This window comes from Tyto alba, unplaced genomic scaffold (assembly GCF_018691265.1).
Source record: "Tyto alba isolate M040663 unplaced genomic scaffold, T.alba_DEE_v4.0 Super-Scaffold_8, whole genome shotgun sequence".
Classification (NCBI taxonomy): Eukaryota; Metazoa; Chordata; class Aves; order Strigiformes; family Tytonidae; genus Tyto; species Tyto alba.
Genome location: NW_024881329.1, coordinates 13,260,978 through 13,287,796, shown reverse-complemented (window position 1 = coordinate 13,287,796; position 26,819 = coordinate 13,260,978). Strand labels below are relative to the sequence as shown.

The following is a 26,819-nucleotide window of genomic DNA, read 5'->3' as shown; positions in this document are numbered from 1 at the left end:
GTAGGATGCACCTGTCCTAGCCCCAGTCATTTGGGGGCATCTTTCTGAGAGTTCAGGCTACTCCTGCAGTCTTCCATGTACTGCAGTTCTGAAAATAAATAAATAAAAATTGGGGGGAAAAAAACAATCACAAGCCAACCTTAAAGAAAAGCATACCTGTTAAAAAGAGAGAGAGCAATAACAGTCCTATGTAACTTCATTATGTAATCTGCCTCCTGTACCTTCTAAATCATGTATTTTTCCAGCTCCAAATATTCATTTAAGTGGAAATTTCCTGCTGTGATTAAATCTCAAATTTTTATTTTTTGTAATTAAAGTATTTCATTTTCCATAGACAATAATTTGACCAGTGAATACTATACCAGTTACATGTTTGGTTTGAATTCCTGACAATTAGCAGTATAAGAAAACAGCAGGCACTGCTAATATAGTGGCAGGAAGGTCACTAGTGCCTTTGTAACAAGTAACAGACATATCCTATGTAGTCCTACAGAAGTAATATGTATGCTACACACACACAGGAACTCGTTCAACGGAGCAGACTTCCTGGATGCTGGATGAACACTAACGAAAGATGGGGAAATTACATGTTAGTTAAATATTTTATGTGAGCTACGGATTCCTCACATGAATAGCAATGGAACTTCACCTCTCACTGTTGGCTTACTCTGCACCCACTGAAACACCTAAAAAAGTTCATATATTGTAAAGTAAGGCCAGTGTACCTCACAAGAGGTTGTATGCAACTGAATTAAAACTGAAGCATGTGCCCTAAATCACAAGTGTTTCTGCTTTTCTATGATTGACCATTCTGAAACAAGTATTTAAATTTCCTTTCCTGTAGTGTTCCCCAGTTTTAATGTATCAAGATTATTGTAACCTTCAGGGCTGCAGTTAAAAGTTAAAATATGGTTTGGCTAAACATTCGGCTGCTTAAAAAAACAAACACAGAGCACATAGGTTGAACTTTTAACTGTCAATTAATGATTCTTTCCCCACTTGCATTTCTCCTGCAGATAATACTGTAGTTATTACACCATAGTTAAACCTGAAATGTGAAACCACATCTGTGATCTCTCTGGAGCTCTTTGGAGACTACAACCACAAAAAATCCTGGATTTGTCTGCAGGTTTTTTATTTTATTTTCTTCTGAAGTACTGGGGGAGGAGGAGGAGGGGAACCTGAGCTGCAATATATTCTTCATTCAACAGCCTCTGTAATTAGCTGTGACTAACAGGCACCACATGGGAATCTACTTGTAAGAAAACTTTGGAGAAACCTTCCTCATTATGCGGCATGTGCAGAAAAAAAGACGGTCAAGTACTTCTTTAATATACTAAATATTTTCATACAAACTGAATAAATCAAGAAGAGGAGCAGGCATGACTGGAAGAACACCTGGATTACAGATTTAGGTTTCAGGCATCTAAAACACAAACCTGTATTGCATATTCAATGAGAGTACTGTGCCCCAACTAGGCAAACTTTGAGTCCCTGGGTTTCTCAAGTGGCTCAGGCCTCACCAGAAAGCCAAGAGGAAAGAAGATGTGTTCAGAACAACACGAAGAAGAAAAACAGCTTTATGGCTCAGATTCACGTTTAGATGAGATCACAAGGAAGGTCATCCGATGTTTGCACTACGCTGTGTTGCAGTGCAGACAAAATGGAGCTGATGTACTATGAATCCCCTGAGTGGACAGATGAATAGCTGTTTACCCCCAGCTAACTTTAAATGTGTGCAGGAAAGACAAAGCCTGACCTGTAGGTAGGTAGCATCCTATCAGGGGGTATCAGAGAGAGATATTTTACTCCTATTAGTGCTCTTTTTTGCATATGTAAGGGTTAAATAGTTGCTCTCAACTTCTAAATAATTTAGAGGAAAAAAATTGTGCGTGTAGTTACATGCCTTCTGGAATATATTCGCAAACGGCTTACTGGGAGAAACCACCTCATACCTAGGAAGAAATGTCTATAATGAACTTTGGCTGCACCCACCTGTGGTAAGATGCAATCAGATGCAAATAATTAGTAAAGGCCACTTAGTCATTAGTAACCATATTCAAGATCTGACCTATTTTTCTTTCCTATGAAGCTCCATGTAAAATATTTCAGTTAACTCCTAAAACCATTAGTAGTATACTTCATTTTTAAGTAGCTGGAAAGAAAAAAAAAAGCTGTCAGCTGTTGAATAATGCCACAAGGGAGGCATAGACATAAAAACCACAGGGATTAGTAATGAGAGATTACAAATTATTTTGTCATTTTACGTTTGACGGACCAGAACACTTCCTCATACCCAATGCCTGGTGTGACGCAGGTCCTGCTTGCCCGGCGTGTCAGCCTGTGTCTGGGAGAACCTAATTGAGCCTCTGCTTGTCAGAACCATGCTGCACTTCATGGCATCCTTCACGTGCCATCAAACCGTCACGGTAATTCTTGATCCCTGGCTCACTTGACAGCTCAGCCCTCCCCTGACTGCAAAGCTTCCTTATCATTTAGAGATAGCAGTTATGCTGGCACCAGATGTGACACAGAATATCCTCATAAAAGGCAGACACCTGGCCCATCTTTACTCCTTTAGTTCTTAATTTCTATGCAGGAATCCCCACAGATCTCCCTCCACATGCTATTCTGGAAGTTACATTTTCTTTAATTAAAAAGATGCTCAAGCAGTAGGCTGCACATTATCTTCACACCTTGTGCTGCAAGAGATGCAGACATCACTTGACATAATACCAAGGAGGAGGGCATCTTAAACTTTGTGACAAGGCTCACCCTCCTTGTGCAGGTGCATTGGGAGAACTCCCCGACAAGATACACAAATATATCTGCTTTTAATGGCAGAGAGCTGCCTCTTCAGTGGGTGACCGGATCTCCTTTCTCCCAAGTACCTTTGTATGGTTTTACTCTTCTACTATTACATTAATACTACTACTACTAATAATAATAATAAGCACAGGGATGGAGCATTACTTTATGACACAATCACCACCACTCCTTGGTGTATACACCTCAGAACCAACACTGTTGCATGGGGAAACAGGAGCCACAAGGCCATGGCCAAATTCATCCAGATGATACAGGAATTTCAACTCCTTCTGGAACTTTAACACTTTTAAAGGATGGTATTTTCTACTACCTACTTTCATCTCTTCTCTGGCTCATTTAACTACTTGATCCTCAGAGTTCAACAACTCAAAAGATAAATGTACAATGACATCTTCTAGATTCAGGTTTTCCTTTTACCTCCACCAGTTTATCCATTTATTTCAATAGTTTCTTCTAAACAGAAAAAAAGAAAAAAATTACCTCACAAGTTTTTAACCCCATGTATTCATTCATTCTTAAGGCTACCCAGTCTTTTAGGAAAGCTTCAATTTTATCCTTAACCCAGTAAGTAAAGTGTTCAGGGGGCAAAAATCTCAGTCTGTTTGCTTCCACAGGGTAACAGCAAAAGGGGTGTCTAAAAGGCACTGCAGCAGGAAACACTTCAACACAGATAACAACAATAATGAAATTCTTTTTATTTTTGTAAGCATTCAAATTGAACACAGAGACCTGGCTCATGAGGGAGATAGAGTTCCATCAGCAGAACAAAAACAGTGGGACAGGACACCAATATGCACTCCTGGACTTGTTCAGCTACAGGACTAGCCTGCACACATATCCCCAAAGTATCTACTACAGTCCCCAGATGAAAGCTGCAGCAGTGCAGTGGACTAGCAGAGAACAAACTGCAAAGGGGGAAAAAAAAGTGACCTTTGTGCACAGAAAAGAAAAGCCTTTCAATCCTCCTCCCCCCGTCCCGAACGCCATGCACAAACGTTTGCCAGGGCAGAGCAGCACACACGTGCCCGTCTCCATTCACTCAATGGATAGAGTGTGCCTAGTGGGAATACACAAAAAGGGATTGTAGCGTGGGGAGAGGGAGAAGGGGAAGGAGAGCTTGTGTAATCATGGAAACAAAAGGCTGAGTAGGGCAAGTGCACAATGTATTAAGGAACCAATTTTACAAGATAAGAGCTTCTATAAAGGCTTTGAAACTTGCCTTCTGTGCTACAAAAACATTATTTTTTTTCTGTTAAGCTTGCTCTCATAGCAAATATTCAAATGCTTTTTCATAATGTAACAACAACCAGGAAATCTTAAAGGCTAAATGATTTCCTAAATATGCTCATTATATGTAATGTTGTGATATCAGGAGAAGGCAGAGTGGTGGCTTGAGCTGTATTTCATTCCCACTAGCATTTACCTGCTGTGCCTCAGTGTCCCATTTAGAAAGTAAGGACAATAATACACAACTTAAGGAAGCATCACGGGGTCTGGTTCCTTGGGGTTTTGCTTACCCTGCATCTTCAAACAGCTGAAGCTCTCACGAAAGTGGGTTACCAGTACTGTGATTATGTTAGCCATATTACTGTATATATCTCCTTATTACTGACCTGCACAGAAGTCAGAAAGTCTCTAAAATATAGTTCTGTTATTTTTACAATGTTACAAAAACCTGAAGCCTCAACAGCTGCTGGTAATTCCCCCCCCACTATTTTATCTCTCTCTTTCAACTTACCGACCACCACCTCTAAACACTTGCTAGTCGTCTAAATGACAAAACCTTTGAGAAACATAACCACCCACAGGAGGGAGAGTCCACGCAGTGCCTTTTCTCTATGAAGCAGTCCAGCACACTGAAAAGCTGCAGTAACCACCTCATCACTACAATCTCGTGTGACCTGGCATACTCCTTGCACCAAGGTGTTCTCAATTCCTATCTCAGATTGTACAAACTGGTCAATGGAGGTTTTAGCTTAGTCTCCTGTCAGACAGAGACCCATGCTTGGATCTATGAGAGGTAAGAAGAAAAAGCTAGGACCTCAACTGCTGCCATTCAGCACATTCCACAGATACGCTGATCTGAACCAGATTATCACCTAAAACAGGGGAAGATACAGGAGTAAGTGTAGCTTCAGCCATCCATATGGATGGAAAACAGTATGTGTAAAGAATTATCTCCTGCATCTTGCAGTTCACCCCTATCTTTCCCTCTGCCTTCAAGCTGCCCCAACTTTTATTGACAGGTAACTGAGCTCTGGTCCCCAAATCTAAAGCCTCTACCTCTGGATACCTTTCAGTATCTGGTTTCTCTGATGGCCCATACCAATCACTGGCATCTTCTATCCTGTGTCCTGAATGGTTTGTGATGCATTCTGGAGTAGGGACATGTCTGCTCAGTTCACATGTTTTGTGTTAATAATACCAGAGCATCACAGAGAGTATTTAAGACCACAACTTGTCTTCTGTAGGGAAGACATGTTTAAATAAATTAAAAAAACAAAAAACAAAAAACCAAACCAAACCAAAAAAACCCTGAAAGGAAGCTGTGGAAAAAAACAAACCAAAACAAAAAACTACACACATAAAAACATGCCAGGGTTTAAGAAACTTAAGGCCAAAGGAGCAGACAGACAGGAGGTTAAAATGTCAGCAATGTCATGGAAACAGCAGGACACAGAACACAGGGCCCCCTGAGGACAGGGGAAAGAACGTAATATGAAGCAGAGGAGAGGATGACACTAGGAAGCCAGTAGATACTCAAAAGAAGAGGGAGTAGATGAATTTTTAAAGTTTATGACTCAGGCAACCTTTGCTTAAGTATCTGAATTGTTCATCAAAGAGGAAATTTCCTCCAAATCTTCTGAGGTTTTCCAATCCCTAACTGTATTGCAATTATTTTATTTAGGGCTTTACTTAATGAGATCTGGGAGATATTTTAATATCCCAAAAATATGAAAATAATTCAAACTTGACTCAAGGGCTAATTTCATTCTACTTTTAAAAAAGAACAGAATTACAAAGGCCTACTAATAGAAGCAAGTATTAGACCTTGGATATTTCTGGGCTGTGAATAGTTGAGGATGGCTTGAAGGATAGACCTGGTGTAAGCTAGCACCAGTCTTAGCTGGGTCCATACATTGATTACGCTGCATTTCCTGGCGTGGTGATGGGAGCAGGGTGGCAGCCCGTGAAGTACCATGCTGGACTGATTTGCAGAACTGCTTCTCATCCCAGAGTGGGCACATTCTCCCCTTCACTCCTATACTGCATCCCTGTGCAGGGCACATGCACCCTTGAAGTGTCAAAAGGATGCTGCAGTACTGAAGAGTTTGAATGCCTCAAATTTTGTGGTCATCACAGAAACATAGAGAATCACAGAATATCTATCTAGAGGAAGGAACTCTGGTCCTGAAGGTCACCACAACATAAACCAAATGTCTATTACAAGGGATAGACCAGAGTGAAAGAGGAAACAAAAGGAAAAAAGGCAGCTGGCTGAAATTTTGATCCAATTTGGCTCAACAACTGTGCATGTTACGGAATGATGTTTGGATGCTTGGTTTCTTCTAATAAGCATCATCATAATATGGTAGTTGTATTACACCTTAAATTAATTTTCTACATGCCCCTTATTATCCGTGCAGGAAATGTAAATTGATAAAGCTACTACCCCATGTAGATCTGGAAATGGGTTTTACTAGTAGTCCTGTGCGTTTTACTAGTAGTCCTGTTTCTGCAGTGACAACACAAAGTAGAGCAAAAGCAAAAGGGAAATAAAGACCCCTCCCCTAACATACACTTACTTGTGTGTATCTTTGATCCACTGGAGTAGTGTGTTTGACATGTAAAAGAGCAAAATCCATACAGGTATAATTACATCCAGTAGCTTCTGTTGAGTATTTTCTGTATTTATAAAAGTAGCATTCGGAAAACACTAACTGAAAGATGGCTGCCTTTCAAGAAAGCCAGCTACATTTCAGTGAACTCTGAAACAAATGTTGCCAGATATAAATTAGTAAAACAAATAAAACACTCCACAGAAGTTATGCCTGACTGCACTACTGGTGAATTTGGTTCTTGCTCCTAAGAAACAGCCTCTAGAAACTTCACGGTTTCAAATGCTATTTAACCATCTTAACATCACTAAAGAGTATGTTAGTTCCTCCAAAAGGCTATGCTGGCCACAGAACAAGATGATTGCTTTTCCTTTAACAAATGCTGAAGCCACAAACCAGAGGAATTTCAGATACATGTTTTTATGTAGTGTTTCAGTGCCTTTACGTAACTTCACATCTGCACCCCGTACTGCTCTTCATATATGTAACTTAATGACACCAACGTGAAAGGTGAGCCTTCCCCAAGAGGATTCGTTTTTGGCTGGGGACTCCCCAGTTGCTGCAGAGCCAATGTACCAGTTCACTGCTGCCCACAGGGGCCACATCCCCACCATACACCTGTCACCAGCCCCTGTACCAACCCTGGGGCTTGCAGGCCCTATCTATTTGAATCCTAACCAACAAATGAGGGAGAACACAAGATGATGTTACTGCTTCTATAAGCCATGGCACAAAACCCAGCCGCAGATGATGGAGGAAAAAGCAATAGCTGGACCGCCTGAAAGGAAGTTACTTTTTCTCACTCTGTTGTTCTCCAAATATACTTCTCCGAAAAACAGAGAAGAGACTTGCCATGTTATGCTTACAGGAATACCTACGAGATACCACATCTATGTTTTGGTTCACTTTAGGAATGAAATCCATCACCAGCACTCTTAATCTCCCATAGTAAAACTGGTTAGTACACAACTAAAAAGGACTCCGAGTTATAAAATCTCTTGAATAGTGGGCTCACATCAAAGAGAAATTTAGCTCCTGTCTTTGCATTGCTTTAGAGCATTCCACATACCACACTTCCATGCTCTAGCACACAGCATCAAGAAAAAAAAGATTTTGGTCTTTGTGCCCTTGTATTCTAGATGTCTGAGTTGCCCTTGTTTTTCTTGATCTAATTTTCAGAGTTAGCAAACCAGTTTGCTGTTTCAGAAAAGTAAAAAACAACCCCAAAATATCCACTAAGCACAAACCTATATCACAATCACAGAAACCCGAAGACTTTCAAAAAACTCTTTTGAAGTACCTTGCAAGTAATAATTAATATAGCCTCAGAATAGTCTAGATAGAACACCGTGTATAGAGAAACTGTGTAGAACTAGGTTGACTGCATCAAGAATAAATTTGCCAGAATATATGCCTAAGTAACTTGCTTAAAGTGAATCAGGTGGTAGACACAGAATGCTGCATTTCATGATTTTCACTATTAGTCTTTAACAGTAAATCAATTATTCTTATCTACTCCAATGATTTAAAATCATACACTGAGATTGCTTATTGCCATATGGTGCTGTTTATCTATAAATACCATCACTATTTTTATTTATGTTTTGCTCAAAATGCTGCTTAGCATTCTTCAAGAAGAAACTGAAACTTTCCAGAATGCCTGGTAAGAAAACCAAACAAGGTTCACATGTATTAATCTTCCATGCACACACAGCCCACAATATTTAACAGTAGGAACTTGCAGCATTATCTTCTGAAAATTTACAGAAAAGAATGGAAACAGTTGGTTATAATAAGGCCAGACAATACTCCCAGCATTTCTTGTTTGTTTGAAGTCTGTGCTATCTTCCATTTCAGCTTACTCTTGAAGCTGGACCTAAAGTTGCTTACCCTCGCTAACCAGATGAAAACAGCCAAAATAGTCAAAGACTTTCCAGTGTCACAATACATGCTTATTTGGCATTTAGGTGAAGTATAAAATATCACAGCTGGACTTTAAGCAATAAAACTCATTTACTACTTAATCATAAGTTTTAAGAAATGTCATTTATTTAAAAGATATGCAGATTTGCTTCATTTCCTTCATGTATTACAGCCTTTGTGCTGCGCAGATATTTAACATCTGGCCTACTCAAAATTTCACCTTTACTGAAAGTTGTGATCCTACTTTGGATCTTCTTGCAGGAAGGGAAAATTAGCAAGTTCTGTCCAACCTTCATTCAAAACCACCGTTACTTCGTTAAATTCTGTCAACCAAGAAACAGGGGGAAAAAAAAAGTCATCTGGGGGAAGGGGTGACTATGGACCTCCAAATGCATATCACACCTCCTTCTCAGCTCAAGAAACCTCAGGAGACTTGTATGCAAACAAAGTTCACACATACAAAAATCTTATACCCAATATTACATGATACAACATGTGTGTGTATATGTATAAAACCACATTTAACTCCTGTTGCTCTACCTGTGACAAGGAGTCCAACAAATAACTTGAAGAAATAGTGCAATGCACTCCCAAACCAATGAAAACTTCAACTGCTGTAGCACTCAAGCATGACCCCAGTAATATAAGCTAACGTTTTCAGGTTATTACCTGGAGGGGCTGTCTTATGTATGAGGCAATTTAGCAAATCAATTAAAGTAATGCAGTTACTTGATCAACAGATCAACACAAAGAAAAAAAATGACAGAAGAGACTGAGGGGGAAAAACATACGAGGGTCATAAAAGAAGCAGAAGCTGCTGAAAAGACTGCAGAGAGCATTTGGCATCACAGAGGTAAAAGGAGCATTATTTTAATTGAAAAGGATCTGTTTAAACATGGGTCACTTGCTTTTGTTGGCTTCAAGATCATTAAACAAGGATCTCAGATTACACGTGGCTTAATTTACACAACATTTAATTTTAGGCTCACCCACCTTCATGTTATCCCTTCAAAGAGGTTTGTGGGAGATGCAGATTGCCACAGACTGAATGAGAGTTAATTTGACTCTTCTGGTGAAAAAAACCTCACACAAAAACCTTAATTAGAAGCCAGCGTAGTAGAATTTTTACCTCACTATCAGTGACTCCATCTGATCAACAAAGCGCTATTCATACTCTTTCCAGTTCGCACCTTGATGGAGAGAGGATTTTGACCCCCACATCTCTCAGAGGCGGCATGCAACACCTAATTTCCCTCAAGAGAGTGTTAATGGAACATAATCAACTACAAGCAAGCAGCAGAAAAAAAGAGGTAGGGAAGACATCTTTCTCACTGACCACCAGTCAAAACTTCAGGTTTTATGAAAAGCCTGAGTTGCCTCCTAGCTGGATTGCAATGTAATTCAAAACCCTCTGCACAGCTAGCTGACCAGACTGCTTCTCCTGGAACCCCAAAGCACCAGCTCCAGGCCAGGGCACCGTCTGGTGGGCAACGTGCTGGCACAGTCTGATGTTCTGGTGCTACAAATGCTGGACTATAAATTCACAATTACATATTCATCCCCTGGGATCATATACACTCATATTTTAAAATAATACACTTCCAAAGAAAAGTCATGAGCTTGTATTACAAGTTCTCACCTGAAGTATATTTTTTACTGATGAGTTACAAGCCTATGAACTGGTGGTTTATAATAGAAAGGCAGACTGACATTTAAATAGAATGGCACTAGAATAATGGCTTTACATTAGTATTTTATGGGAGGCTGAATAACCAGAGAGTTAACATACTGTATTTTCTGGCAATAAAAATATCTGTTGAAAACAAAAGGTCATTTTATTTGATAATGTAAACGAGTTAGATTTGTATTGTATGGTCAAGAGAGTAAAGGAAAGATTAATTCTTAGAGGAGAAGACAATATATCAGGATGGCTAGGATTGGTTTGGTTTTAATTCTTTAACCATGTTGCAAAGCCTGCGGTTCATAACCCACTGCTGTATATTGCTGTACACTGTTGGTTTTAATACAGGCCCCGGACTTCAGTCTGATCTGATAAAAATCTGAAACTTGCAGTAGGCCATTATGTGGGCAAACTATTCATTTTATATGCACCTCCTTGTCGTGTCAGTGCAGAGGTCATCTAAAGAGGGGGCCTAATTAATCAAACTGTCAGAGCCAATGAGGAGGAGCATGTTAATAGGACTTTTATTTCACCCAGGAAAGCAGTGGTCTGACAGGAACCAGGAAATATGGCCTTGATGTTGCTGTTTATTAGCAATGCTGAGATCAGTGGTAATAGGTGCCAAGCAGCCTATGTTTGATAAAGCACTGAATGTCAAGAACCAGCACCAACTAGAAATTAGACTGACAAGAAGCAAGAATCTCAGCATATTGTTAGCTACCGGAGCAGGTATGGTTTGGATGTGATCACAGAACCAGAACCTGCACAGGACACGTTCTGGTTTCTTCAAAAGTAAAAAAGAAAAACAACAACAACAAAAAAAAAACAACACACACATCTCCTGCCCCCAAATACCCAAACCCACCAGCTATTTTCTGCACTTAACGGTGAGGCTTTGCAATATTTAATTCCTATTTGGCACATATACACAGTGGCACTAGCACAGAAAAGCCCCAAATTTATTACCACAGTGCTGAACTTAACGGATTGCCTTGATGGGATCCCATGGTGGTACAAGGCCAGCACACCAGCACGGCCCTACAACTCTGTTACCCACTGAGAGAACTGGCAGGGTTGTAAATGGTCTAAGACCAGTTTAGCAGCTGACACTGATCCAGAGCAAGGCAGAAGCTGCACCAGATGAAGGAAGCGTGGCCCAGGCAGCAGTTCGGTCTGTACACCTCTTGCCTGTGCTAGATCAGGGACTTAACGAGTTAAACCCTGGCCCCACAAAACACAATGATAATGCTAAAGTAAATGCTGTGAAGATTTCATTTTTTACCCAAAGCCTTTCCACAAAATTGATGTTCTTAGCACAAAGTGCATGCCCATAGTAAAAAAAACGAAACCAAGCATATCTAAAAGGGAGTGAGTGGGAGATATAAGAGATGCTCACAGTTTTTGAAGGGCACTGGACTCATTTTAGCAGCAGCCACGGCATTTGCTGTGTGGGTGATATATGTAAAATTTTAAATTAATTATTTTAGTAATGCACCCCTACGTGATTTCTCAGTCTGCAATGTATTTTATACTTCAGACCATGGTAGGCTTTATAATTAACTACTTTCTGAAGCCATTTTAATTAATTTTTTTTTTCCCAACATCATTATTTCCAAATGAATAGAGAGCTAACATTAAATAGCCTTCTAAATAGAGAGCTGCAGGAATCTACTCTTGTAGGATAAAGCACTCCAAATCACGCCCCTAGCAATGCCCCCAGAAAGGTTTAAGTGAAGAATGTAGCAGCTGAAAGGAAATGTGCTGTCAAAGGGGAACCTCGGACACTGATGGGGCATGCATATCCCTGACTAAGTAAAAATTTTCTTGATGGAAGAGGAAAGCTGTCTATGGCTGCTGCCATGGATCCAAATATCCTCATCCGGAATGATCTTTTTTTGTTGTTGTTTTTCCCTGAGAATACTTCATTGTTTGGATCTTCCTCTTTAAGCCAGCAATACTAAAATTGGAATCTAATGATGCAGAACTGAGTTCTGTGCCTCTCACTCGGCTGAGTCAGGCTCCCAGGCTCCGTCCCGGAGCTCAGAGCCGGCTGGCAAAGGCCAGAGCCCAGGGCAGTCCTGCCGTCTGCACTGTGGGCTTTGTCCCTCACGAGTGGACCAGCATAACTCGATCTACAAAGACTAGAGAGAGGTGCTCGCAGTAAGATATTTTTATTTGGCAGCAATATCACTTGGAAAACCTCCTGCCTCTCTCCTGAGGCTTCACTGCTCCTCCATGCCACCAGCACTGCTCCCTTCTGGTGCTACTGGTGAGGCTGAGATGAGGTCACTGACGTCACCCGTGTTTAAAAAAAAAATTGGAAGATCTTTTCAGTTATTTGGTTTTACAGGATTCAGATCTTTAACAGCACAAACACAGGACTGGTGAACCGTAGCACTGGGCTCAGGACTGGTTATTCAGGGCAGGCACTAATTCTCTGATGGCAAAACTCACCTAAAGCTTTACCATCAAACTATAGCTTTAAAGATAACAGTGCACCCCTACCGTAAAAGAAACATGAAGAATAATTAAGACACTCTTCCCCTTCCTAATCTTCTGCTGTAGACAATGTCCTTTTGAATGGTTAAAATCATATTTATTTCCCCTTATAGTGTCATGCTTTCTAATTTAAACATAAGGTACACCCCCTATACTTCACAGAAAATATGTCAGATTGAAAACAAATGCAGAAAGCTAAAATCTGGCCCAAATGACTACCTTTTAGAGCTACAAGGGATGATGGTGGGTAAAACCTTAATGGTTACAAGCCTTATTTTTACATTTCTCAGTGGCAGCAGTGTTAAAAACATGTATTAAAGTCAGTTCACCATTAGCATATGAAGTAGCACAAAATTTGGAACTATGTTAAGTATCTTTCTAAGAAGTACTGAAGAGAGTTTTTCTGCCACTGATAATGTATTATGCTTAGCCATTAACAGAGTATTTTATTAGTATTAGGATTTTATTACCTAGATTGTACTATTAGTTTATTGGGTGGGGGGGAGTTTGAATTTTTTATAATGTCACACCTTCATTTACTATCATTGTGTAGTCAAAGTATGACCAAGCAACTATTTCTTCAAAGGCTTTATAAAAGTGTGTTCTTTAAATTGCTTTCCTAACTTCACAGAGATATTTGCTCTCATTTTGAAACAAAAGAAAATCTGCACGTTAATCCCAATGACATTGCTATAGGAACCTTATTTACAGTATGATAAAAAAAAAAAAAAAAACAAAAAAAAAAAACCCAAACCAACAAAACCACCTTCTTTCTTACAGCCTCATTAAATCTAAGCCTCATTTAACTACTAGGACATTTTTACAATGGGTTTACTGACATACTATGATAAATGTCTGTATAACATCCTTCAACAATAGCTCCAACTATAGCCATAACCACAATGTGTATAAACACTGCATCAGTTTTAACAATGCGTTGTCCTGAATAGTAGGAAGTGAAGTAACACTAAATGCATTTTTACTAACCCTCACATCTCCAAACCTGTGTTTTGCTTTAGGTTTTTTTCATTGGTTTCTGTTTTGTTTTGGGGGGCTGCTTTGTTTTGTCTTCTCAGTGGGAAAGAAACATTCCCCTTAAAATTATGAGAATTAAGATACTAAACTTTTTTAATATTACAGGATCCCTTTGAAATTTTGACCTAGGCAGAAAGGTTTCCTGAAATTTGATTCTTTAGAGATAAAAGGGTTGGCAGCAGGATGAAAGCAGCCCTACCCTTTTTTCCATGTCAGAGAAATGAATGGAATGGCTTATGAATACATGTAACTCACCCATTCAGGAGCCACACTGGTGCCTATTTGTCCTGAAATATCAGTGTTAGGTTACTGTGCAAAGCAAAATAACTGTTAGCCAGCATGAACTTGATCCACAAGAACAATGAGGGCCAGAACAAGGTTATTAGAGACTTAACAAACTTTTCAAACTTCAAGATAATGCAAGGAATTAAAAGATGTTTCTGTAGGAATCACGCTTTCAAAACACCTTTATAAATGGTTAGCCATTGTAACTTACTCTTGCAAGGAACACAGATCAGGAGTACAAGAATTGTATGACAAACTAAAACTGAACAGGCTCAACTGCTTTCCTGTTCATGTCTGGCCTCTGATTTAATTTCACATCAAATGATATTGCAAAGCTGGACATGGTAAACCTACAGTATTTTCACTGGAGACCAGGGTCTGACATTCTGTCTAAATAAAATTTCCCAGTTGTCTCAAACACTTTTTATCTTATTTCCATGCTAGCAGTTTGAAATGTCACTACATACTGCCACAATGACAGATGAGTAAAGACACAAGAAAGCAACTGAGCTGGTTTCTCCAATGAACCATGCCTGGCAAATGTGAAAATTTACTTTTGCACTGGCTCCTGGTCCACTCCCAAGTATTAATGGTAACAAGGGTAAGCTTTGCAATGTGACTTTATGCAGGCTGAAATATAAAGCTGAATCTATGTATGTATATACACACATTTTAAAAAACACCACTAGGAGCCAAATCTTGCAAATATCGTGACTTTACTACCACAGGTTATCTCACTAAGGTTAGAGAGAGTCTGCAGCAATAAACCCCCTGCAGTACAGTAGATTGAGCCATGGGCCCATAATACATATTTTATGTGAATTAATAGACTTGAGGCTTGGACAGTATTGACAAAGAAGTAAAGAAAACATCCTTCAGAAAACTTCTGCTTACAAGGTGATGCCTCCTGCTCACTGAGATTTCAGAATCCGCAAAGACTTCCTTTCAGTGGCAGTGGGGAGAAGACCATGATAACATTTATCATTAACTTACATGAGTATTTCTATTAATTACAATGAATTCTTCTAAGGACAACTTCCAGATCAAACTCTGAACTTGGGTTTCTCTTTTCTAAATATCTTTTTTTTTTTTCTGTAATTAAATAATCTTCTGCCTTTAAAAGGCAACTTCTTTATATAGGCTTATTCACGCCCTAGAGATGATAACCACTAGAAGAAAAATAGATGGGTTTATATTACCAATTAACACCTATATATTGCTTACTCACTCCTTTTCATTTGAATAAATGCCCCCTCTGAATAAGACTCTTGTTTACCTCACCTTAATAAGACAGGAAGACTTGCCACTCACGGCAATGACTCCTGAGCAATGCTATAAACGAGGCAGTGAGCATTTGTATGCAGCAACCTCTATCTAGAAACATCCAGCACCGGTAGCAATGTGTGTGAAATGCTGGTCTCATTGAAATCAATGTTCAAAATTTCACCCATGATTTATTTTTCAATAAGTCATCACTCACTGTTCTGCTCTTTGATATTGCTTTGCTTCTACAAGCACAGGAGATAGGAAAAGGTGCATTTCTATTTGCAAGAGCCACTTTAAAACTTCACATTCTATCCTCTTTATAAGGCCCTGCTGCCATCCATTCTCTGATACAAGCTCTTTTTCAGACCTCCCCTGCCTTCATCCTCTGAAGAAACAATTTTGACTATCACAATACTGTCTGTGTAAAAACAACAGAGGTCATCATGGTCTCTCTTATAAGCATTAGAAAACAAATTCTTTAGTAGTAGAGGTAGGGTAAAAATAGGATTTTGCATCACATCTTGGCTAGCTTCCCCTGAAGATGTAAATCTATACAACTATTTTCTTTAACAGTACACAGCTGAGGCCCAAAATGATCAGAATCTTCCATGACTGAGATAGACCATATTTTGGGGATGTATTTTTAGAGCTTGATAGTGGGTTCTGTCTGAAACCTTCCTTTTCCAGGGATGCAGAAGATTACCTGCCCCCAGGAGACCCATAGCCTGAGCCATTTCCTTAGCTTATCATTCCTTTGCTACAGCTGGAAGAACGAAGGGGGAAGAGAAGCAGAAGACTGTGGATGGTGACTTCAGTTTATTCGATATTCTAGTGATTAAAAAACTTGCTCAGAAAGTCCTTCTCATTCAGCAGACACAAACTAAAGCTTTTTAAAAACCAAGCAAAAAACTTGAGGAATAGCTTCACCATTCCCTACAGGCAAGGCCAGTAACTCTATGTATGCATGCACACGCACACACATATATAATATATTCCATATATATTTTTTCATATATATAAACACAAGATATGCTATATTACATGCTATGCAATTATAATCAAGTAAAAAGTGCACAGAAAATGAGCATGATTTGGCATGTCAGTTTGCCATATTTGCATATTAAAATATACAAGTCCTTATCAAACTTTGTTCATCAAATGTTAGAGCAATTCAACTTCTGCCTGTAAATATGAATTTATAAAAGAAAGAGCAGCATTTAACTTTCTGTTTCAAAGTCTAATTGCTTAACTGCAACTTCTATTCAGACAGATGAATTAGCAAAGTGTTTAAAATACAAGCTATTGCTGGCTGTCGTCAGGAATGAATTTCCACCCAGCTTAAAACTTTTCAGTGCCTAAAACACTGTCACAATATCCTTACTAAGGTAAGTTTATCCTTGCTATAGCTTTATTTCTTACAATGCATCAGGAACAAATATGACCTGTTCTTATTAGGTACAGTGAATGCAAGTCTATTAATACTAGACTACATGTCAGCTAAATTTAGCCATTCAAAAGTCAAATGTTTGGTATAAGCTAGTTTGCTGGGCTCCTTTATAGTCAATGGAGAGACAAGCCCTTGCAAAGGATACAACTTGTCCACAGGCTGAAGTTTAAAGCAACTGGTTGGATTGCAGGTGCTGCTTTCCTTCTCCTTTAACTAAAAAGGGAGTTGAGGAATTCTTGCTTAGCTTCAACTCTAAGCTTTTAAATACAAAACCCCCCCAAACATTCAAACCCAAAGAACAACAACAAAAAAATTACTATACCTTGAGGAACATCATGCATTATATAAAATAAAGCTTCTGCAAAAATGTGGTGAGAAAGGTGTTTATTCACATGAGCATGCATGTATATATACAGCATATAAAATCTGACACCTAAAAAAAATGTATACCAACTTCTGACAATATTGAAAACCCTTCAGCATGTTTCTTCTTTGAAAGTGTGCAATGCTTATAAGAAGGCAACTGTGATACTGCTTTTAAGCTATTTTAGTAGGGGCCCTTGACAAGCTTCACATAAAATATTCAGCATTGATGCTTTCAAGTCCACACAATTTAACTTAAAAAGCTCTCCGTCTTCAGCCCACATTGTAAGTAGGGTTATTATAAAGGTGGTGTGTAATTAGATGCTTTCCCTTATCCTTCCCATCTGCCTTTCTAAAGAGTGATAGTATTGGACTACTTCACAAACACAAGCAAAAAATGAAAGCAATTTCTTTTTAAAATAAAAATCTTGTAGTGAAAGTTCTAATAGTTTTTAAGAAATTTGGAAGAATGTCACATACCCCTTCAAATAGTTACGTTTTCACCTCCAACAAGTAACAGTGCAGCTGAAAAGCAGTTGGAATTATAAAGTTCCTCTATTTATTTGGTCCTCTAGTATGAAACCATATTGGCCATGCCTTCTACTGGGAAGGCTTTGTGTCTTCAGAACTAACTTTTGAAATTAACTCTTGGCTTTATAGAACTGAGGAGCCAATGCTACTGTGATTTCAGAGGTATCTGCCTTTTATCCCTAACCTTTTATTTTTATCTGCATAATGAACGGGATACCTGTTCAATGTAAAGAAGTTCTTAAAAAAATACACTGAAATATTGGAAAACATCTACACTGTGAATAAGACAGCACCCACATAACATTTCAGACTATAGCTGCAATGAAGGACTCTTCAGGCATAAAGTAAAAGCCATTTTCAAATTCTTATAGGCCTGGAGACTTCAATATATTTTTTCTAAGCTATTTAGATGCCAAAGCTGGCATCAAGATGGAGATATGGTTGAGCTGTATTTCATAATGTGAATCTGCAGTCCTTAATCAGGCAGAATTCCAAGTACAGTATTTGAATTTTTCTCATCTGTTGTCTAAGAACTTCAGGATCAAGCACATAATTTAAAGCCTATCAAGATCAGTGGAAAAAATCCTATTGGCTTCAATAAATTTTGAATCAGACTCAAGAGGACCACAGTCAGAGAGTTATCTAGAGCCTAAAAATGCATCTAGTGAGTTTTCTGAAGAATTGATGCAGCCCTTCTGCAGATGCTAAAGACACTTTTATAACCACTTTCTGCACGGATTCTGAAAACAAACAGATTCTCAGTTGAAAAATGTCAATTTTGCTAGCTCGGAATCAAAACTTCTAGTTATCTTAGTTTTCCTCTCAACTTTTTTACATTCCTATCCCGAACTGTAATAATCAGACATTTTCTTTACTCTTTGTTTCTTTGGAGATCTGGTGCCTCTTTTTTGCTCTCCTTTTTTTCTCTCCTGTCTCTGGTACACTTGGGAATTTTATCCTTGACAACAGAACTTCATGATAAAATAGGGACTAATAACACTTTTAACTTCTACTCATGTTATGCAAAGATATTTTAACTTCTTTTGAACTCAAGCTATAGGAAATGGTGATTTCAAACTGGACTTGATACATTACATGGTCATTGAGATATTTCCTATAAATATTTCAGATGGTAATTCTCTTCTTCCCAAAGAGAAAATGACTTAATTATAAGGGTCTTTTGCTCACACTATTCATGGAAACAGACATACTTTTTTAGCATATTTAAAGACATTAAATTATGAAAACCAGTTCACATAGGGTAACTATCAGAGATAATTATTTGATAGTTCATTATGATGACTACAGTAGCTCTATTTATAGTAACTGCCATGTTATAACATAGTACCAAAATCAGATACCACTTCATAGACCAAAAAAGCCTCCTTTGGCACTAGCAGACTGAAAATCACTGCAACCTGTTAGTCCAATTAAAATCCAGGCACACTTCTCTTTGCTATATCAGTATTGCATGGCCACTGTAATCGACTTCCTTGTCCAAAGCCAACCAAGTCAGTCTTCATCTTACAAGAGTATATGCACATAGGTAAATAGGATTTGCCATTTTCTATGTTTTATAATCTACCATTTAACCTTTAAACATGTGTTTACCAAAGCTTCTACAAGCATAATGTCTATTTTATCTAGAGAATATCAGGCATACAATGCAAAGTTTATACAGTAACTTCTGCTTGACTGCAAAATATATCAAAACAAAGTGAGTTCCTGTCCATCTTGGAGGGAAAAATGGTCCTCTGTCTTCTCATCCCAGACTTGACAGTCATTTACAGGGACTGCAACCTCATCTCCCACTGAAATGAGGAGAAGCTTGCCCACGGATTTAAACTGTATTAAGATTTCATTCCAGGTGACTATTGGCAAGACATTTACTGTAGTGTCATTGCAAAACATATTTCATTAATGATAATGATACTAAAACATTGGAAATCCATGAAGGTGGACTCAGGAGGACCAGACCAAATGCTCACTTAAGTCAACAGAAAGATGAAGTAAGCTCTGGATCATACCTTGCTTACAAACACCATCTTCTTTTGAGGTAGCAACACTTTACACAAAGGATTAGAGGCATGTTACTGATTATCTATACAAACCCCCATAGAATAAAATATTAATAAGATATGAATGGTGAAACCACAGTGAAGAAGTGGGAAGAGAAGTAAGATCATGTTTTCACAAACATGTACAATTACTGATTCATATTCAGGGGAGACAACAATAAAAACATTTTTCACACCAAAATTTGCAGGATGGGTTACTCCCAGCAACTTCATCACGTATTTGAGAAATCGAGCATAGGAACGACAGTGCATAAACTTCTTTGCTTCAGGTTTCAACAGCAAATTTTCACTCCTGAACAGTTGCAAGCGCAGCATATCTGACCGGGAGGTACAGAGCAGCAGCACAAGATGGATCTTCTGTTCAGAGCCCACGGAGCTCCCTGTGCTGCTCAGCTGCCTTGAGGGTGGGTGTTTTAGTCACCATGTTAATGAAAAAAAATCTAGTTTCTAGAACAGAATATCAAGAATGAGTGGTTTCTATGCCTTTGCTGAGTTTGCCCTTTCTTGTCAGCTTTTGCTGGAGTAAAACGAATTCACCTGAAATATAACCATCAGAGTGAGGTGAGAGGAAAATGTAATATAATTAGAATCAGAAGCATTACATGAAAGCTGTGATATAAAAGTCGCAACCCCACTTTCCGCCCACTAGTTGTTCCAAGTAGAGTAACATCTTCTGCTCACACCACTATTTACCTCCTTGTCATTTAAAGAGAAAAAAAAAAGTCAGACCAACTTTTAAATTATCTTATGTACCATGCCCCCAGAAATTCTTAATAATTCTTGAGAGGATAAGAACAACAACAAAAGAAAATCCTAAATTATTGTAACTGCAGAACTCCTTGAACTAAAGCTTATTCCTCAAACAGTAAGATTTATTTGCTCATGTTGTAAGGTCAGCTGCTATAAAATTATGGTTATCTAAGATTTTTAGACAGTTCAGCATGACGTTTCTGTATGAAGGGCCAGTGCCTTTGACAGGTAGGCTAAAAACCACAAGGAACTTCCATTACAGAAACAAAACATGCAAACAGGAAAATCTGCAAGAGAACCCTGGGGAAGACCTACCTGCAGTGCCTGCTCACTATCAGCCCAGATGGATTGAATCCATCAGCAAAAGCACCATCCACCCCAATGACCTTCTCCAGACTGTGAAGAGCACTACAGCTTTCCAGAAGTTGTAGCTGCACACAAGTTCATGAAGTTCATCTCAATTTGCATTTGGTGTGTTCCAGAAAGCATCACACAACTCCAGAAGTAGAGAAATACTGCAGTTTAGCTTAGTATGTATGCAGTTTTAGTTTGCAAAGAATGGGATGGCTTCTTATTATTTGTTGCTAGTTTTCACTATTCATAATGGAAGAATGCTGACGCCTGCAGTCTTTTATAGCTTGCAAAAGGCATTCAGTCTCCAAAAAGTATTTTTTACTTTACTGATTGGTTGCTTTGTTGTGCAATTTATTTTAAATAAGTTTCCATGGGAAAGGATATTTTGGAATCCACAATTGGAATAATTAACGACAAAAAATTAAAATAAAAACATGGTGGAATGCCATTCAAAATCTTCAGCACATTGTTAGCATAACCTTCTCATATTGTGTAACTAAACATAAAACCAAGTGTCATAAGCAGCTGCAACCTCTACCACAATAGGGGGGGAAAAAAAGACTCTATTAAGTAGAAAAGCAGCTTGACGTATGGCTTCTCTGTTCTCTTCAGCAAGTTTATCACAGACTTGCAGCTGAAATTATTAAGATTCAAACACCAACGGTGGAGGGGAGACCAACTTACGTTTCTGATTTAATTAATATTGATTTTTATTTTGAGTTTTTACATAATGAATCCTAGTTTATATAAAGTACATTATTACTGTTTTGGACAGCTAATTATTTTTAACATTTACCCTCTATCAGTAACTACTCATATGAAGTCTATGCTTACAAAAATACATTAAAATCATTAATATCCTAAAAAATGAGCAATGTTTAATTGCTCCTAAAGGTAAAAGTCAAGCTACCTAACTACCTAACTGGCAGAAGTTTTCAAATAAGTTCCTAGAATCACAGTTTACTGAAGAAGATTTTTACAGGATTAGTTTCTGCTTCTGGAGAAGACAATATATTTTTTATTTTAGACTATGCAAGTAGTTCATATTAATGTTTAAATGAAAAAAAAAAAAAGAAAAAAATGAAATAAACTAGGAATCAGAAAAGCAAAGGTAGTAGCACCTGCAATTTATGAATAAAAGCTAAGCATGAAAGACTACATCCATTATCTCTGCAATCCCGAAAGACTAGATTGACCAGGAACAATTGATCAGTTTAAAAACTGAGACAAAAGTAATACCTTGTCTTATAAGATAACATTTGCTGTAATGAATTTACTTTTTCTTTAGGTGTTTAGAAGTTCTAAAGTAGTTTTATTCTGGTAAGAGAACATGTTTTAAATTGTTCTCTGTGTTCATTCATAAATCAAATCTAATAATGTGCATCCAAAGACAGCTTGAATTAATGACAAAAAATGAGTTTTAAAAGCATAATTCATCATTTCATAATCAGAAAAATTTTAAATGTATATACAAAAACCTATAAAGTGTAAAAATGTAAAATAATAATGCAATGACTCTAATGTAAGCTATGCTGTTATTTAAATTAGTTCAGTAACATACTGTTCAAAGTTAACAAGAATGAAATGTTGCCAATCAGTGACAACCAACTTCTTCAAATATATAATCATTCAGATTTTTAAGAAGTACAATAAGAAAAATAAGGACAAAACTAGTTATAAAAATCACTTAAACCAGGCCACCCTGAAAAAAATTATAACACTTTCTTTTACAAATGGGTAACTTGGCAAACAGTAACATTTATTTTTCATCTGCTCCTGATGTTTTTCCATAAGTAATACTGTCTACCTAATCTTTCTGCAGCTCCTTTACGGTGCCATCCAATGCTCTCCTTCCCACAGCATGCCCTCGCTCTGCACCTTGCCCCTGTTTATCTACCTTATCAGCTCAGGAAGAAATTTTGCCAAAACTCTTCCTCTGGTCACAGATATCTCTGGGAACCAAAGCCATTAAGATATTTCTGACCCCTACTCATGCTATTTTAACTGTCTGTTGTACAGGAAGGAACTGATAAAAATAGGATTACAATGCCCTTACAGATGAACTAGCAGGAGGCTTGATTGTGATTGATGCCTGAATAAATATACAATAACAGGCCCTACATTTCAACACCGCTTTTGATAGAAGGTAAGAAGTAGTGTCGGTTTTCACTGCCTGGACTGCAGGACTCTTTTCTCAAATACCTGGGAGGTGCCTTTGATTGAAGATTGAATCCTCTACTTTTAGTCTAATTTTAAATAAAGAGCAGGAAGCAGTTATTGTAGGTGGGAATGAATATTAGTATTATTTTGTGAGGTACAAAGCTGCTTTTCTTCCCACAGGTGCTTACGTGTGGCCCTCTCAAGTTCAAGTGAAGGGCTAAATTTCTCTGAAGTCTAAATATCTTCCTCACAGCTACTCGGTGCCAAGGTGGGTCTACTGGAAAAATAAGCAACATCCTAACAGCTCCACGGGAAACAGATGGGCTGGATTCAGGACTTTGGGGTAGGGAGAGGAGGGTTGGGATTTGACAGCTCATCACTTCCCTGGGAGAAGTAGTTCTCAACAGGCATTTGGGTACAGACTTAGTCTGAGGAAGGGTTTCTATAGTAAAGGCACATCAGCCAGCCCATTGCTGGGTTCGGATAGCAACAAGACAGCACAATACTTCCAACAAACAATTTCAGATGGTTTTCCCTGACTCCATTGTACTGAAGTACAGATTGAAGCCCGTCTGCATTCTTTTAGTCTTTCTTAAACTTATTATTAATGAGCAACACATTTACCATCCCAAACAGAAATTTCAGGAAGTAAACTCAGTGCACGGCTTTTACGAACCTTCTTTTTGGAGAAGAGGGCTTCAAGTGTCCTGAAATCACACGTTATCAGCTCCCACTTCAACTAACACAGCTATCTATTCCACTTCAACAGTATCTCAAATACGCCCCTTCTTATCCTGCAAAAAATAGACACCTACTTAGCTTTCCAGTGCAACGATCCAGCCAAGTATTTAAGCGAGTACACAAACTTCAAGCAGGCAAACAGTCCCCCTGGCTCCTTCGAAATCATTCATGAAAGTAAGTCTGCATCTGCTCAGTACCTTGCTGGATCATCTTGCTAAAAATAAGTTAACAGTAATACTTGGCACTTCGACAGTGCTTCACATGCTGAAACTGCTGCCCAATTGGCAAGCTGTGAGGAAAGCATATAAATATTATGAGCCTCATTTTGTAGATGAAGAAATTAAGGCAAAGAAACCAGTAACTTCCTGCTCCTCGTACTGTGAGACGGTGTCGGAGCTGGGACTCCCCGTCCCCGTTCCCTCACCCATATGCTCCATCCTTCTGGCATCCACGTGGCTCTCTAACTGGGAGCACAGTCAGCACACGCAGCAGCTGCCTAGCAGCCTGCAGGTCTGCAAACAAACTTTAAAAATTCAGTTCCACCAATTACTACAGTCTGCAGCAATTAATATAGATCAAATACTCCTATTAAAAAGAGTCATATCATTAAACCAATACATACCAGCACAGTATCAGTCAAGAAGCAGAAGGACCAAATCTCCTTGAAGATACGTGTTGTTCTACTAGCACAGTAACTGTGCTAACCATTTTGAAGGCATTTCTGACATGCGTACGAGACCAGCTCTTACAATTACGGATACCTTTCTAGCATACTCTCTCTACACCAAGAACCCAGGACACAACCGTTTGCCTCCTGAAGAAACCAATGCATTTATTGTATCTCTCTCTTCCCCACTTATCTTTCAGAAATACATCTGAATTAGAATTACTTCATGGTGGTCACCTATGTGAAACTGCCTGTCACATACACGCATACGCAAGAATCACATGGCTTTCTGATGGGAAGGTACAGTAACTTCTTAATGGATTTCTTCTGAACAATTCAACACACTAAGAACATATGCCAAGTAACACTGAAAATGTATCATGGCCACTTTACATTTCCTGCTTTATACAGAAAGCACTTTAATTCAAATAGGACATCCTTATGTTTAAAGAAGTAGAAAGATACACACCAAACCTTTCATTATCAGCAGATCTTACTGAAGTACCAGTTCTGCTCTGAAGTCATCATTCAACAAGACAGTAAACCCCATTTTTGTGTACGTAGCACCAGATCAAGCCTTAATCAACCCCCCAAACCAAAGCACTGCAGCAACAAGATGCAAAACATTTACTCAGTATGAACTTAGCCAGTTCAAAATCTGGAGCACAAGTGAAGGACTGTGTCCCTCCTGCAGTCACTACACACTCCCAATTTCATGCTCTGGGGAATGAATCAGAAACCTGGCTGACTTGGAGGAGGTCCACATTAATGGGTAATATGGCAGAGCTCAGACCCAGTATTACTGATTGTGGAACCGAGATTAAGCTGTGTCCCAGGCTCCCTTCCCCAGTTTCAGGGGAATTTAAATGCTTGCAGGTTGACACCAAAATTACTGTGTTTAGAAGTCATTCAATACAGCATCTGCTTGCTTATTGTCACTGGGGAAGTTGCCCCCTTCATCAGAGAGAAGCAAGAGCCCCAGCTCAGAGCAGTCAGCGATGTATGAGCACCGCACACGCCACGAGTGATTTCGTTCAGACTGCAGTACACTCCAGCCCTAACCAACCAAAAAGTAATAACAAGTGCTCTGGTTTTATGTTACTATAGCTCTGGATCAGCAGTCATAACTCAGGGCTGTGACCCATATTTTAATACATTTTCTTCTCTCGGTTATGGTGATTTGGTTGTGATTTGAACAGCATGCCATTCCAACCAAGCTGTGACAAATAAACTCTCCACACTACCCTTTATAGTATAAAAATCAATTTTTGCACAGAGCTTGTAAAATCAAGCCAAACATACATAAAAGAAACTGAAATTTCCCAAGATTGTTTTTATTCAACTGCTCATGACACAGCTTGCTATTCATATGCACACAATGTAAATGGAAAAAATCATGAAGCAAAAGATTTTTCCTACTGCAATTTAAAATATCTTTGAATTTGAATGAAAAATAAATTCAGTGGGCTACCAACCAAATGATACATACCCCCAAGCTGCACAGCAAGAAAGCACTTAAACCCATGTTGAACTTAAGCAAACACATAAATCTTACAAATTCCACAAGGATGAAAGTGTGCACTTAAAGCAAGAGTTTACTGTTGCTTTTACAAACAGATGAAATTTCAAATATATATATATATATACACAAAATAACAAAGATCTGCCAATCATGACTGGTGAGAAACAAGCAATAGATAATTCAAAGCCTGAAATATTGACAGAAGAATTCTATCTGGAGTACTTTCATTTTCAAAATCAGATCCTAGAGAAATAGTGAGAAATGTGGTGCTGATCTGTACACCATGAATTAAGGAGTGATACTGAGAATTATCTCCTAGTAAGTCTAAATTCAGCACAGAATAAAATTATGGTGTAATTGGGGTGGGGGTGGAGGAGTTGTAATTGCTCTAAGAAAGGAGAATTATAGCTACTCAGCTGCTAAGGTTTCAAAGAGCTCTAAAACCATACCTCTGTTTCATCACATTTAATTTTTGTAAATATATTAAATTCAGTCAAGTCAGTAGATTAAAATACTATAGTAGATTGTATCATTCCAGACTTTGGCAAATGTTTTTCAAAAACCTAAAACTGTCTTGCGTGTGAGGACTATCACATGGATGAATAGTGGCTAAAGGGCTATAAACAGATTGCAGCAGCACAAGGGAGGTGCTAGTGGATTGCCACAGGGATTGTATTAGGATCAGTTTTATTTAACATCTTTATTAATGATCTGGAAGAACGGGTAAACACCAAATTAATTAAATTCACAGATTTCAATATAGTGAGAGGTGTTATAAACATGACAGTGGGGAAAAAAAATCATGTAAAAGAAGCTTAAAAACACTGAGAGAAGTAAGAAAACGGGATT

General features: G+C 38.5%; 1 protein-coding gene across 4 annotated transcripts in view; it reads right to left on the bottom strand.

The window, feature by feature from the left end:
* MPPED2 (metallophosphoesterase domain containing 2) overlaps positions 1 to 26,819 on the bottom strand; it is a 112,229-nt gene that overhangs the window by 7,228 nt on the left and 78,182 nt on the right. The window lies entirely within an intron of this gene.